Below are 15,559 nucleotides of genomic sequence, written 5' to 3'. Positions count from 1 at the left end.
TTGCAACATCCTACACGAAGAAACAGGTCAAATCTCCTCGTGAAAGAAGGTTAAACTCCAACTCGGAAAATACCTACGTAGAAGATGCAAGGCCCATCTATCACACATACGGACTATTCATATACCGTAAATGTAAGCCCTATTCCCAGGTCCACCGGCTCGGGAGGAAAAACAGTGTCCAATCAACAGTCACCGTCTCATATTTCTCGGGACACGGTGTTACTCACTCAGCGGGAGCTCTGGCCCTCCCCTCAGATCTCCAGATTCCTCGCAGACGCTTCCAACACTTGGGGAGGAAGGGATGGTTGGAGAGAGTGGAAGCTGTCTTCCTTGGTTTCCATGTCTCTGTGCAATGTGCCTTCTCTCCTGCCCCAGCTCACAGCAGGCTGTCATGTACGGCGGAGAGTGGGACAAACAGAGCCTGCCTCCGTCCCCATGGGGCTAGCTGAGGCTCCGTGTTAAGTGGAAGTAGGCCTCCCCCTCCACGGCCACTGGGACTGCCTTTTTGGCTCTCCGTGTTCCACGGAAATTTTAGTGAAGGTGGCACTTTGGTTTTTTTTCCTTTCCTATTTACCCAGTCTAATTATTATAAACAAGCACTCTGAAGTCAGACGCACTTGGGATTTGGGTCTCAGAGACTCTTCTCTCCAGCTTGGTGGCCTAGGACAAGTCACCGAGTCTCCGTTTTTCCAGCTGCAAAATGGGAATGATCACAATGGCACCTCTGTAATCGGGGTGTCCTCAAGACTGAACTAACTGATTTCAGGTAAAAGGCTAATCCTGGTCCTTGATCTTGGTCAGGCACTCAGTGAACGGGTTACCTGTTTCCATCAATGTTTCTGTAGTTGTCACGGTTGCTACTGTTGCCTACAGTCCCCTTCGTACCGGCATTTGGCCGTGAGTCCGTGGAGACAAGGCAAGGGAACGGGGTGCGTGATCCACACAAAGCTATTGCAAGAAAACCTGGCCCCGTAAAGAACCTAACGCAATGTCTGGCACATGGCACCTCTTCAATAGTGTGGCTTTCCCCTGTTGAAAGAGTCCTTCCCATCTTGAAACGCATGTCTGTCACCTGCGGTCTGAAGGGCGCACTTCATTATATCCTGTTCTTGGGTGTTTCTTGTGCTCATTTTGATCTGAAACAGTATACCTCTTAGTGTTGTTCTTGTAGTTAACCTTCGAGTGCCCGGGCGCACCTAGCTTGTTTCCCTTTCCACCTGTTGGAAAACTCCTCCCACTCCTGGACACAGACCCGCTCAGCAGCTCCGCACCGTGAGAGCCCCTACCTTTCTGCTCTGTCACCGTCACAGGAAACTCGAGGAGTCCTCAGCCCCCCCGGCGCGGACATCAGCTGCTCCCGCCTCTCCTCCTCCCCAGATTTTGTTCTGCTCAACAAGCCTCGAGAGTCTTCATGGCAGTGAAGGAGTGCTTAGACTATGTTAAATAAACTCTACACCCAACATGGGGCTCGAACTCACAACCCCGAGATCAAGAGTCACATGCTGTACTGACGGAGCCAGCCAGGCGCCCCTAGACTATTTTAAACATTTCATAAAATCTAACAATAGTCATGGGTGGGTCTGCTGTAAAAGTCCCCGTGTCTGATTAAATTGCCATGACCCAGAGGGGGCGCCTGGGTGGCTCAGTTGGTTAAGCGTCTGGCTCAGGTCATGATCTCACAGTTGGTGAGTTGGAGCCCCGCATCCCCCTCTCTTTCTGCCCCTCCCTCTCTTTCTGCCCCTCCCCTGCTCTCCCTCTCTCTCTCTTATAAATGAATAAAGTCATGACCTGTGGCATTAGGCAAGAAGTACATCAGCAGTGTGAGGCCATACTGCTGATCAGATGCTCTGAACTTAAAAAGTGGAAAACCAATAAATGACACGTCTCTTTTCCATCGTGCAAGGCAATAGAAAGAGTTCTTGGTGGTAAAAGGTTGGACGCCTCTGCCTTAGTCAATTCCATTTTACCAATAACACACTTGCATGAAAATTACACCGAAGAGGGCAAAACAGATTATACAAGACTGTAAGGATATTATGAGCCTTTAAGGGCCAATGCCTGGTTTCCCTGAAACCCAAAAGTCTGGCTCCTTTTAGGCTAGAGGCACCCAGGCAGCCATGCTTCACTTCATGAGGGCAACGCACTGGTGCTTTTCAAGAGAACCATACCCTAAAACCCTTTGTAGTTTTTTGACCACCCAACAGGTAAAGGGAAGAGACACCTGGAGGAATATTCCGGCGCTTTTCCATTGCTCTTCCACCCTAGATCCACTCCTGCCTCACTCTTTGCTGTCAGCAGACCCCTGTGATTGGCCACTTATGGTGAATGAGTAGAAATCCTCTTTTGCCCCAGAGCCTGTGGGGGGGGGGGGGGGGGAGTGGCGGGGCGGGGGGAGGGAGGGGGGTAGGACTAGACTCCTCATCCCTCCCTAAACCAAACAGTCAGGCACAGAATGAACTATTGTGACCAACTTGTAAAAGAACTTTCATTATATCTTTATATTTTTCCTGTGATGATTCTGGCCACACGGCTTCATGGGGCTTCCCAATCCAATACCACCCTGAACCCGCAGGAGAGAGGTGGAGCCTGGAGAGACTTTTTCACGGTTTGGGCGAGGCCTCATTAACTCTCATTCTTAAAGTTTATTGTTCTCTGAATCGATCATCTTAATACATAAAGCATATGGAGGGAAGAATCTCTCCTAAAAAAGGAGCTCACTCATCCTTGAAAGTTTTTGTTTGTTTGTTTGTTTTTTTTAAGTGCCTGCTTGGGGAAAATGCTGTGGTAGCATTAACAGACAAGACCATTTTAATTATGAATCTAATATATTTGTATCACAAAACCTGGCATTTTCAACCATAAAGCACCGTGATTACGCAAAGCATTTTCAGAAGTAATAAACCTCTGCTGAATATGCTCAGGAACCACATTAAGATTCAATTTCGGCTCTCATTGGTAATATCAACTAATATGGGTGGGCTGATTATTTTAAAATGTATTAAATGCAAATTGATTTTGTATTGTCATAAATAATACCGAGGGACGTTCTGTAGTCACTTTCATGCATCCTACCCCAGCCTCTGACCAGTAGGTTTCTTTCTTTTTTTTTTTTTTTTTTAATGTTTATTTATTTTTGAGACAGAGAGAGACAGAGCATGAACGGGGGAGGGTCAAAGAGAGAGGGAGACACAGAATTTGAAACAGGCTCCAGGCTCTGAGCTGTCAGCACAGAGCCCAACGCGGGGCTCGAACTCACGGACTGCGAGATCATGACCTGAACCAAAGTCGGATGCTCAACTGACTGAGCCATCCAGGTGCCCCTGACCAGTAGGTTTCTAATCATGGAAGATTTGAACAGCATTTTCATTGTTGTTATGTTATCCTGACTGCCTGAAAGCCACTTGCCATGCTTTGCTTACCACCAACCTTGGGTCCAGGATGGGCCAGGGTCCAGTTTGGGGATAAACACAGAGCACCAAGCCCAGGGCAGATCTTGGGGAGACCAGGGCAGCATCCCAAGTACAGGCTCATGAGGGAGCTGCGTCGTTTCCAGGTTTTTCCTCTTCCGGGACCACTGGCTCTGATACTACCGAGGCCGGGACCACGCCCCCAGTCACAAACATTAGCTTGTCATGCAAGAGTTCAGATGTTTTCGAATACGACTTTACTCCACTTTTGGCCGGATCATGAGGCACCGATTGCAAGGTTCCCTGGAACCTGCAGCAAGGGATCTGGGTACCCATGACTCCTTGGTTTGCTCATGAAATACATTTCAGGGCATGTTTAATAAATGTGCTAAGATAATCATATGCTTCCTAGGACATTTCATCTTCTGCCCTAGATGAACATGAAAAAAAAAAAAAAAGGAAGCACATGGAAAATTATAGCAGAATGCAAGGCCTTCACTGATTAGCTATATTGTGCAGAAAACACTTGTCAGGGAGGACTTGGGGGGGCACTGATGTGGAGAACAGAGAAGCATTTTCTGGGCAAAAGAGCAGAACATGCAAAGGCCTGGAGGCAGGATGTATCGGAGAGCAGGCTGGTCTGACAATAGCAAACCACTGTGGAGGTGGGAGGGAGGCTGTGCCTAGCTGGGAATTGCCTTAAATTTCAGGCTTTTGTCTAAGGACGGGAGTGGGGATTATCTCCAGGAACACATTTTATACATAGGTTGTTTTGTTTAAAACAAAACAGGGGGCGCCTGGGTGGCTCAGTCGGTTGAGCGTCCGACTTCGGCTCAGGTCACCATCTCACAGTCTGTGAGTTCGAGCCCCGCGTCGGGCTCTGGGCTGATGGCTCAGAGTCTGGAGCCTGCTTCCGATTCTGTGTCTCCCTCTCTCTCTGCCCCTCCCCCATTCATGCTCTGTCTCTCTCTGTCTCAAAAATAAAAAAAATTAAAAAAAAAAAAGTCAAAACAAAACAGAACAAAACAGAAAACCCCATAGATGTGGTTGGTTCTCCATACCCTGTGTTATAGCCTCTTTCTCACTTAGCTATATCTCATACACATGCTCAATGTTTTCCATTAGAGCCATTTTAAAGTGCAAGATGGCCATTCAACCATTCCCTTGTAATTACATGTTTAGATTTTTTTCAACATTTTTTATTACTATAAATTGGCGTAGTGCTGAGTAACTTGTCCATAAAGCTTTTCATCCTATTTAAAAGTGATTCTGGGGGCATCTGGGTGGCTCAGGTGGTTAAACGTCTGGCTTCGGCTCAGGTCATGATCCCACGGTTCGTGGGTTCGAGCCCCGCGTCGGGCTCCGGGCTGACAGCTCAGAGCCTGGAGGCTGCATGGATTCTGTGTTTCCCCCCTCTCTATGCCCCTCTCCTGCTTGTGCTCTGTCTGTCTCTCTCTCTCTCTCAAAAATAAATAAACATTAAAAAAATTTTTTAAGTAATTCTGTATCAGGATATGTTCCTAGACATCATACCAGCAATATGGAGCACTATTAATTTCCTTGCTAATGTGCCTAATTACGTGACGGGTGGAAAATCACTATCTTCTAATTTCAATTTACATTCCTTAGATGACTAGGAAGACTTAGTAGGTCTCCGTATGTTCCAACAAGTATTCTTAGAATGGTAGGTAAAGTCATAAAGTAATTTAGTGAGTAGATAAAGAGAACATCAGTTTGGTACCTCACCTCCCAGTATATCTATGGAATGCACAGACCAGCAAAACAACTTTAGACTAGGCTGAAGTTCTCTTTAAAGCTATATTATTGTTTTAAAAGCAATGTGCTTTTTAAAGGCTGAAGTATTCTTTGGAAGAAAGGTAGTAGGACAAGCTATTAAATTATATCTATAGGCGTGTACAGATAGTGAAATCCAGTATCCGCAAGGCTTAGATACCAGAGAAACCTGTTTATGTGGTTTAGGCACAAATCTATGCCTAAACCACTGTCCGAGCCTCTAAGAACTTGCCGTTTCTGTAAACAGAAACATCTTTCTACTTATTGGCCTCTGGACAAATCTGAAAAGATCTCATTGGAGGGGGGCGCTCCGGGAAACTCCAATGGTTTTATTTATTTATTATCATCATGACTATTTTATTACCATTGTGACCATTTTTTTTAAATTGAGATATAATCGACATATAAACCAACGGTTTTAAAGTAGTGACTTCAGGGGCGCCTGGGTGGCGCAGTCGGTTAAGCGTCCGACTTCAGCCAGGTCACGATCTCGCGGTCCGGGAGTTCGAGCCCCGCGTCGGGCTCTGGGCTGATGGCTCGGAGCCTGGAGCCTGTTTCCGATTCTGTGTCTCCCTCTCTCTCTGCCCCTCCCCCGTTCATGCTCTGTCTCCCTCTGTCCCAAAAAATAAATAAAAAACGTTGGAAAAAAAAAAATTAAAGTAGTGACTTCATCGAGCCACCCCACGCAGGAAAGCCGCGTTTTCCAGCCCATGAGGACAAACTCCCAAATCAATTTACAACTGTATTCACGAAAAGCTCAGAGCAAGATAGCTGGCGGAAGTCACTTCAAAGCTCCAGTTCTAAGAAGGGATTTCTCCCCCTCCGGCTGCCTCCAGGACTGGACCCTTCTCTTAAAAGATTTGTTTGAAATGTACGTCAGATCGGACCGGTTCTCCGCGAAATAATTACCACCGCTGAGCCCAAGCCGGGCCTCGGATGCCACAGACGCCTGAGGTCCGGCCATCACGGGAAAGCCTGTGGGCCGAGAGAGTTTCTGGCGGTGAGTGGGTCCATCCTCTTCCTCCTGGAGTTGTTGCCCACCGTTAAGCTGACACCCCCCAGAGGCCAGCCCTGGAGCCCTGGAGCCCGGGCACCGGAAGCCCCAGTAGACCAGGGCAGTTCTGGGCCCTGATGGCACAAGCTCTAAAACCCTGGGCATGGCCTCTCGACGGGGGGACTCGGTGACAGCACTGAGTCGTGGACACGGAAAGCTTTTGGAGTCCACAAATTGCCACCGCGCGACGTAGCCCTCGGCCCTGACATTAGCCCAGGCCGTGGAGAAATGCTTGTGCAGAAATCTCAGCGGGCCGTCGCCCCGTGCTGCCCGCTCCTTTCAGGTGGCGCGGGGCGGGGACTGCAGTCCCCGCCACCCACGTGTGCGCCCTGCAGTCAACGCCCAGCGTCCATTCAACACTTTGGGAAAGCCAGTCGTTTAAAACTGGTTTTAGAAAGGGCCGTGAGAACTCTGTATGAGCCTCCAAACGCCAACCCTGAAGGTAATGACTCCTCTAGGCCCAGCCGGCGTAAAGCCACTGGGGGGTAAGGTTTAGTTAGCCTCTTGGCCATGTTAGTTTGTTCTTACCTTGGAGCCTCCGACGTGCCGTTCTGGGCCACCTGCGCGTGCATCCGACGGCTGAAGGAGCAAGAGAATTTTTGCCAAAGCCCTCCTCGTGGAAAGCCAGCGTGACTAGACCCTCCTTGACTCAATTACTGTCTTCGGTATAGCCAACAAGTGGGGCGTGAGCGGAGGACCTGAGGAGGTATGAAAAGTCGCTCGAATGTACTTTCTGCCTCGGGACATAGGGACTGTTCATTTAGGGGACTTGTTCTCTTCCATACACCTGAAACTGGACACCGCTCTGGGGAGGGAGGAGCGTGGAGAGCTGGGGCAACACAAAGAAAAGGATAATTAATCAGGTCGTTCCTTGGCCCACAGCCATAGCTTCCTTGGCAACATGGATCCCTCAGCTGTAAGCAGTCAGACTACAGGCAACTTTCAATTATCAACGCTATGGGAGGGGGCAGTGATGTGGATAATCCAAAACAGCAGATAATCCCTCCAAATCATTTAATTTATCTTTTGAATGGTTTTCACACGTACACATATGCAAACACACGTGATTCTTTCCTTGCTCATTATGTTCTGCGCAGGCCAAAAATAAAATTGATGTGCTTTCCCTGGGCATACACCAACTGATAAGAAGGTTGACTGAAGGAAGCTAGTCCTCGGATTAAACTTTCTCTGTGGATCATCCACTCATGGATAATCAAGGGTTTAATATATTGATTTCATAGACTCATAGCACTGGAAGGAACCAGGAAATCATCCAATTCGAGCCCTTTGCTTTGCAGAGGAAAAAACGAAGTCCTGACGCATTTGCCTAAAACCCTGGGGCTAGCTGGATGCCCATGGGTTGTCATTATTCTGTTCACAAGACTTCTCCTTGACATTATTCTCTTCACAAGACTGTTCCTTTAACCAGTTTGTCGCACAACTGGGGACTATGGAGGAAGTGATAGGAACTGCTCGCGGCTTGCATAGTGTGATGCTAAGATGCCAGGCCCAGACCGGAGGCCCCCAACCCTGGCAGCTCGTTAGAATTGCCCAAGGAATATTCAAAAAAATTTCTGACCCGGTAAACTGGACCCTGGAATTGGGGTTAGGGGTGGGGTGGGGCACAGTGCAGGTGAAACCCAGGCATCAGAGTTTTAAAAGCTCTCCAGGTGAATCCAGAGTGTAATCGAGGTTGAGACTCACTGCCCAGAGCCAGGATCCTGACTCCCTCCCCTACCAGCTACATGACCTCAGACAAACCTTCTCACCAGTCTGTGCCTCGGTTGTCTCCCCTATTAAATGAGACAATGAGGATGAGAGTTTAATAGGGACCTGTCTGAGTTGTTGGCAGGATTAAATAGTTCCATACATGGAAAATACCTACAGCAGTTGTGTTACGGCTGAATGTATCCCCTCAAAGTTCCCATGTTGAAATCTTACCCTCCAATATGAGAGTATTTGGAGGTGGGGCTCTGGGGAGATAATTAAGTCATGAGGGTGAGCCCTGATGAATGGGATTAGTGCCATTATTAAAAGACATAAGAGAGGGGCGCCTGGGTGGCTCAGTCGGTTAAGCGGCCGACTTCGGCTCAGGTCATGATCTCGCGGTTCGAGAGTTCAAGCCCCGAGTCGGGCTCTGTGCTGATGGCTCAGAGCCTGGAGCCTGTTTCAGATTCTGTGTCTCCCTCTCTCTCTGACCCTCCCCCGTTCATGCTCTGTCTCTCTCTGTCTCAAAAATAAAGGTTAAAAAAAAACAATTTAAAAAAAAAAAAAGACATAAGAGAGCTTGTTGTCTCTCTCTGCTCTTTATCACGTGAGAATACGAGGCGAAGTCAGCCATCTGCACACCGGGAAGGGACCTCACCAGATACCAGATCTGTCAGCACCTGGGTCTGGACTTCCCAGACTCCAGAACTGTGAGAAATGTTAGCTGTTTAAGCCACCTGGTCTATGGTGTTCTGCGAGAGCAGCCCGAATTGACTAAAACAGGTTCCTAGGACATGAGAAACATCATGTAAATGTTAGTCGTTATTATGATTGTGGTGGTGGTTATTATCCCTACTGGTACTATTTCTGAGGCCCTCAAGAAGGAACATACTATGGCTACTTCTGGAAACCCTGAGCTAAAAGGAAACCCCTTTTGGAAAGTTGACTTGGAATCTTGAAATCGAAGTTGATTTCTCTAGTACCCAACATATCCCAGGAGGGGAATGTAAGTCACGGAAGAGAGAAATCAGCTTCTGGAAACAGATTTCCAGTTCAACTTGGTGGGAGAGGAAGAGCATTTAAACGGGCTGGATTTCAGTGCTGTCTCTGTTTTTGAGTTACTGCCGCATTTGGCCATTTTCACTTCACACTTAGCATATTCATTTTAATCACACAACGGTCTATGGTCAGAGTCTGAATTTAGAGCATTGCTGAGTCTGTTGCCTTAAAGTCACAGCTCCCTTTGAGTACCTGTGATGCACCTTGCATTGGTAGAAATGTCAAAATGAGTGTTTGCTTCCCAAGACCTACAGTGTCAGGGGAACAGTTTGCGTATCTGTTTACTTGTGGTTTTAAGAAGTTGTGTATTAAAAAATAATAATAATAAATAAATAAATAAAAAGAAGTTGTGTATTGTCATTTCACTCTGATGCCAGGAATTTTTCGATTTCCCATTTTATTAGCAAACTGACAGATTAGAAATTATCAGTGATTTGCCATCAGAAACGGACCTATTTACCATTCCCGAGCAGAGTGGTAATAAGTTTCGTTCTAAGGAAGTAAAACTCTAAAAGCAGTTTCGGGTTGGTGAAACTCACACGCTTCTCACTAAATGCTTCTTACAAAAATGCTGGCAAGTACGTTCCTTTTTAAACCGAGAACTACTGTTCTGTACAAGATTTTTGAGACAAATCGTTTCTAGTAACACAGAAAAACATCGTGATAGTTGTGTATTGTAAGTGCTACAAGGTTTCAGAATTTAGTTCCCTTCCCCTAGCAAAGAAGCAATGTCAGAGTTAACTCGTGATGGTGAAGACTTTTCTTTAAAGAGAAGTGTCACTCGTTGCCCATTGTGTTGGTAAATCATATTCATCTGTAACTTACATACAGAAGAGCAGACCTATCGTAAGTGCACAGCTTGATGAATTTTCACAAAGTGTACAAACCCGTGTAATGAACAGCTTTCTCAAGAAGCAGAAGGTGACCAACACCCCGGGGCCCACCATGCCCGATATTGCCCCCACATAATTATAATCCTGATTTCTTTAATTAATTAATTATTACTATTATTATTTGGGGTTTATTTGAGAGAGACAGAGACAGCAGGAGTGGGAGAGGGGCAGAGAGACAGGGAGCCAGAGAATCCCAAGCAAGCTTTCCACTGTCAGCACAGAGCCCGTCACGGGACTTTAACTCATGAAACGGTGAGATCATGACCTGAGCCGAAACCAAGAGTCAGACGCTTAACTGCCTGGACCACCCAGGCACTCCTACAATCCTGATTTCTAACACCATAGACTAGTTCGGCTTTAGAAAATGTTCTTCTTTTTTTTTTTTTTTTAGTTTATTTGCGAGAGAGAGAGCATGGGGGTGGGGGGAGAAGATGGAGAGAGAGAGAGAGAGAGAGAGAGAGAGAAACCCAAGTAGTCTCTGTGCTGTCAGCGTGGAGCCCAATGTGGGGCTTGAACTCACGAACCATGAGATCATGACCTGAGCTAAACCCAGAGGTCAGACGCTCAGCGGACTGAGCCACCCAGGTGCCCCAATGTTCTTCTATTTTAATATAAACAGCTACTTTTCTGGAAATGGAATCATGCCGTATGGATTCTCTTGTGCCTGGCCTCTTTTGCCCAACATGTGACAAACACACAGCCTTGTTGTGGCTGTCGAGTGTCCCCTTACAGGAAGATGCCACAACTTTCTTATCCATTCTGCTGTAGGTAGACATTTTGATCGCTTACAGTTTGAGGCTAATCGATTAGCGCAGGTCAGAGGATTCTAGTACATGTCTATACCCTTCCGTCGGCAATATGCCCAGGAGTCAAATTGCCGAGCCTCGGAGTATAGGGCTTATATGTGTTTAGTTCCAGCAGGTGTTCCCAGTTTTCCAAAGTGGTCACACTACTTTATACTCCTGCCAGCAGAGTAGGATCATTCTGGTGGTTCCACATCCTCACCGACCCTTGGTATCATGTACCTTTCTCATTTTAGCCATTCTCCCGCTGAATGTCTTGATAAAAGAAAACAACGAAGGATTTTATGAATGATGCTTTGGGGAAAAGCTGAGCCTGTCCTCACACTGGGCCAGATCCGTCAGCCTGCAGCAGAAGCGAGAAGGGCCTTGAACGGCATAATCGCAGCAGCAGGCCCGGCACGTTCCTGGCTGAGCTCCTTAGGCAACAGGAAAGAGAGAAGCTTACGAACAGGGCCCTGGTTCTCACTCAGGATGCCCCCTGGACGTCACACACCCTGAGCCGTGGAACAGTTCGCAAATATTTGCTTAGCTGCCCCCATGTTAGAGCCTTGTCAGGAACCCAGGACGTGCCCTCACGCAGTTTACGGTAGGTCACGTTGATGCCTTGGAAGGATGTCTCTGGCGGCCGGCCACGCTGGGCACGGCAGACCGGATCGGGGAGGAACTGAAACAGGGAGGTGGCACACGTCTAGGTATAGAGGAACACGTGCTAGAAACAGTGAGGCAAAATTTCCAATGGTTTCACCTACTCACTTTCCACCTCCCTAGAAGCGAGTTTCCTTTCTTTGAAAATTCAGACTCTCGCCTTAAAGTGAATTCACTTTCTTGGCTTTCTACTTAGAATGCTAAATACTGAGCTTCTCCTTAAAGACTTCTTTGGGGGTGTTGGGCCAGGCCTACATTCATGGTTTCCTCTACACCTTTCTAGGGTACGGCTCTTCGGTTAACGCTTAATGCTCCCCGACTTTTGCCACAGGAGCTCATTAAACACAAATCTACTTCCCTGATACTACTTACCGGCCATCCTTCCCTGGCGTAAAAACCTATGAGAACACGCCTGGGATTTGGAGTTCAGCAGACTAACTTCTGACACTTCCGTCTGCAAAATCACAGCTCTCTGTGCCTCGGGTGCTCCATTTGGTTCTCTGAGGATGAAACTAGATAAGTTGTGTAAAATATTTAGTACCGCCCCTGGCCGACATTGGGCATACGGTAAAGAGTAGATAATATTATTAGCTATTATTTAACATCTCACCAACAGGATGTATACAGAGAGAGAGACAGAGACAGAGACAGGGATGGAGAAATGGGGTGGAAAGGGGAGATTCATCATAACTGACTGGCTCACACAGTTAGGTAGGTTGAAAAGTCCTAAGAGCCACAGCCCGCAAGCTGGGCACCCGGGAAGGCCAATGGAGTAGTTCCAGCCTGATTCCAAGTCTGAAGGCAGGGGAAAACCAACATCCCGGCCCAAAGAGAGTCCATCAGAGAGAGAATTCTTTCTTCCCCTGCCTTTTTGTTCTATGCAGGCCTTCACTGGCCTGCATGAGGACCACTCATGCTGGGAAAGGCCATTTGCTTTACTCAGTCAACAGTTTCAAGTGCTAATCTCATCTAGAAACACCCTCACAGACACACCCAAAATAATGTTTAACCACATATCTGGCCCAGTCGAGTCGACACATGAAGTTAACCATCATATGCGTCAAATCAGAAGGCAGTTTGAATCAGGTGCCTCATTTCTGATGAGGCTGCTCTGACACCGTGGAGAAGGCCACCTCAGGGAAATACTCCGTTATGGCCACAGGAAGTCAGGCAGACAGCCGTGCGCCGGGGAAGGGAGTCCAAAGGAGTGGTCTGGTTGCATTTTTATCTTGGAAAATTCTGTCTTCCAGAAGCTCGGGTGTTGAGACTTACTCTCAGTATTCTAGGAATTTTCTTCCATGGCTTGTTAATGTCTCCACTTGTTCTGAAGCAAGACTGCGTAGTGAAGCCCAAACTGCATCAACCTTTCTGGTTGGCTTGTCATTTCCCAAATTTAAATCACTTTTTCTCAAGCTTGACCCTGCTCTTTGGCATCATTCCTTTTCCCACTCTCCCTGTGTAGTGGTTTTTTAAGTTTATCTATTTAATTTGAGAGAGAGAGAGAGAGAGAGAAAGAGAGAGGCAGAGAGAGAGGGAGAAAGAGAATCCCAAAGCAGGCTCCCATGCCTTCAGCACAGAGCTGGACTCGGGCCTCGACCTCACAGACTGTGAGATCACCGCCTGAGCCACAATCAAGAGTAGGACACTTGGGGCGCCTGGGTGGCTCAGTCAGTTAAGCATCTGACTTCGGCTCAGGTCATGATCTCACGGTCCGTGGGTTCGAGCCCCGCGTCGGGCTCTGTGCTGACAGCTCAGAGCCTGGAGCCTGTTTCAGATTCTGTGTCTCCCTCTCTCTCTGACCCTCCCCTGTTCATGCTCTCTCCCTGTCTCAAAAATAAATAAACGTTAAAAAAAAATTAAAAAAAAAAAAAAAAAAGAGTAGGACACTTAACCAACCCTAGGTGGTTAAGTCACCCAGGTGACCCTTCTTTGTGTAGTTTTAAGCCTTCAGCTGTGTTCGCAAACATTTTTCTTAAGTGGTTATTGGATAAGCATACATAATCAGTTCCAAGGGTAAGCATGGAAAATGTGGGCCAAGCACTTTCGGCTCCTGGCCTAAGGAGGTTACGACTCTATGACTCTGACACTTGGATGACTTGTTGAGATTATCTAACAAATATTTATTAAACATCCACTAGGATCAAGAAGCCATGAAGGCCCCAAAGACTAACGAAAGACTGTTCTTGCAGGGCTCACAATCTTGAGGAGAAAATAATTAAACGGGTCACAAGGGAAAAGAATATAAACCAGGGTAACCAATACTCATCGCCCTGCTGCCCTGCTTATAAGCTCAGTGACCTTGGACAAGTTCGTTTGTTTTTTTTTTATCTTCTCTGAGCCTTAATGTCCTCCTCTACAAAATAGAAACAGTAAAACTCTTCTTGACCGTGAATTGGGAGGACGAAATGAAAGAACATCTGAAAAACATGTTCACCGACATAGTAGACTTTCAACAGATGTCGGTTCTTACTCTCCACCTCCACTTCCCAGTTATACAGCAACATTCATGCCAACCATAAAAAAAAAAAAAAAAAAAAAATCTCAAGATACGTTTAAAATAGAAATCGCTCTAATTAAACTGAGAAATATTTAAGTTAAACTTGCGCCGGTAACATTGCTATATCGATCAAACGTACACACTTAATGTCAACCCTCGGTCCTGGGGACTAACTGATTCAGTGTCCATAAATCACCGGGTGAGAGTTCCAGGTTGGGGGTGGGGGCGGGGGGGGGGGGGGGGGCGAAGCGCAGGATAATAACCCCTCGTCCTCAGATTACATTGGGCAAGTCTGACAAAAGAAAACACAAGTTTTGATGCATAATCCTTAAGTCTTAGAAGATATTTATCAGAAAAAACAGCTCGGGCCATGTCAAGTTGAAGATACAGATGATAAAATATTCTTCCTACGTAACCCGTAGGGTGCAAACTGATTAAATTAAGCTTATGTTTTTTGGGTTTTGTTTTTCAAAAGCACTGCTTTATGGCTATCACCACACCTTGTTTAACCACACCGATAAGCACCCTTGGAAACTCGCTGTTTAACTCCTAGAACTTTGGACTTTGCGGAAACGAACAAACTTCAGAATCTACTTCTTGCTCACCCTGCTGGTGACTGTGTTTGGAAGCCATTTTCCCAAATTTGCTTTGTACCTAAAAGCTGTCTGCAACTGGGAATAAGAGTAAAATACTTAAGCTTATTAGTTGGTAGACAGTTGATAGATTCAACTACTAGTATACATGTCCCTTGGAAAAAACACGCGTTTCTAACAATTGGCTAAGAAAGGGAATGTCTAAATACAAAGACTGTTTTTCTAATGGGTTTTACTTATTTTTATTTATTTATTTCAAAAAAGTTTTTAATGTGTATTTATTTTTGAGAGAGAGAGAGGGAGAGAGAGAGAGAGCACAAGCAGGGGAGAGACAGAGAGAGAGAGAGGGAGACACAGAATCTGAAGCAAGTTCCAGACTCTTGAGCTGTCAGCGCAGAGCCTGACGCGGGACCCAAACTCACAGACTGTGAGATCATGACCTGAGCCGAAGTTGGACACTTAACCAACTAAGCCACCCAGGCGCCCCTATTTTTATTTACATAAAGATGTTCCTTTGGACAATATTCTGGCACAAATAAATAATAAAAGCGCGCACATGCACGCATTAAATTTTACAACTTTTTCACATTGGGGTGAGGAATCGTTTTAATTGTTATTAACATAGTTATTGTAGCATACGATGTGAATGTGAAACATTAAAGGTTTTAAAGAATGTTGTGTTATTTTTAAACAATGCAATAAAAATTCAAGCATACAGGGGCGCCTGGGTGGCTCAGTTGGTTAAGCGGCTGACTTCGGCTCAGGGCACGATCTCACGGTCCGTGAGTTCGAGCCCCGCGTCGGGCTCTGTGCTGACAGCTCAGAGCCTGGAGACTGCTTCGGATTCTGTGTCTCCCTCTCTCTCTCACCCTCCCCCGTTCATGCTCTGTCTCTACCTGTCTCGAAAATAAATAAACGTTAAAAAAAATTAAAAAAAAAATTCAAGCATACATAAAAAGAGGTATATGGGTGACTCTTCCTGCGTCCATCACTCAGCCTCAGCCACCACCAACCCCGTGGCGACCCCTGCCCATTCACACTCTCATCCACTTCCTCCGTCCTGTAGCATTTTGAAGCAAATCCCAGACATTATATAACCTCACCTAT

This window comes from Panthera onca, chromosome B4 (genome assembly GCF_046562875.1).
Source record: "Panthera onca isolate mPanOnc1 chromosome B4, mPanOnc1 haplotype 2, whole genome shotgun sequence".
In the NCBI taxonomy this organism is placed as follows: Eukaryota; Metazoa; Chordata; class Mammalia; order Carnivora; family Felidae; genus Panthera; species Panthera onca.
Note: the sequence above shows the minus strand (reverse complement) of the source record.